The 211-nt window shown below is 58.8% G+C and overlaps 1 protein-coding gene across 1 annotated transcript in view; it reads right to left on the bottom strand.

Annotated features, from left to right (window-relative positions):
* IL11RA (interleukin 11 receptor, alpha) overlaps positions 1–211 on the bottom strand; it is a 4,768-nt gene that overhangs the window by 2,429 nt on the left and 2,128 nt on the right. The gene's annotated exons all lie outside the window — the stretch shown is intronic.

A 211-nucleotide genomic window follows, 5' to 3' on the forward strand; every position in this document is an offset into this window, starting at 1 on the left:
GCAGGGTGCTGACAGGTCCTTCCGGCCCATAATGCATAGTTTTCCAGTGGTGCCAAGGAGGTGCCATGGAAGATCCCCATGCCAAGACCCTGTTGGAACAGGCAGCCTCTCCAGCTCAGCTGCACTCACCCCTCCAGAGTTCAGCATGTCCCCCTGAGCATGAGAAGGGACACACCTCCCAGATCCACAGTTGCCCTGAGAAGGTCCCTCC

This window comes from Acanthisitta chloris, unplaced genomic scaffold, assembly GCF_000695815.1.
Source record: "Acanthisitta chloris isolate BGI_N310 unplaced genomic scaffold, ASM69581v1 scaffold8658, whole genome shotgun sequence".
In the NCBI taxonomy this organism is placed as follows: domain Eukaryota; kingdom Metazoa; phylum Chordata; class Aves; order Passeriformes; family Acanthisittidae; genus Acanthisitta; species Acanthisitta chloris.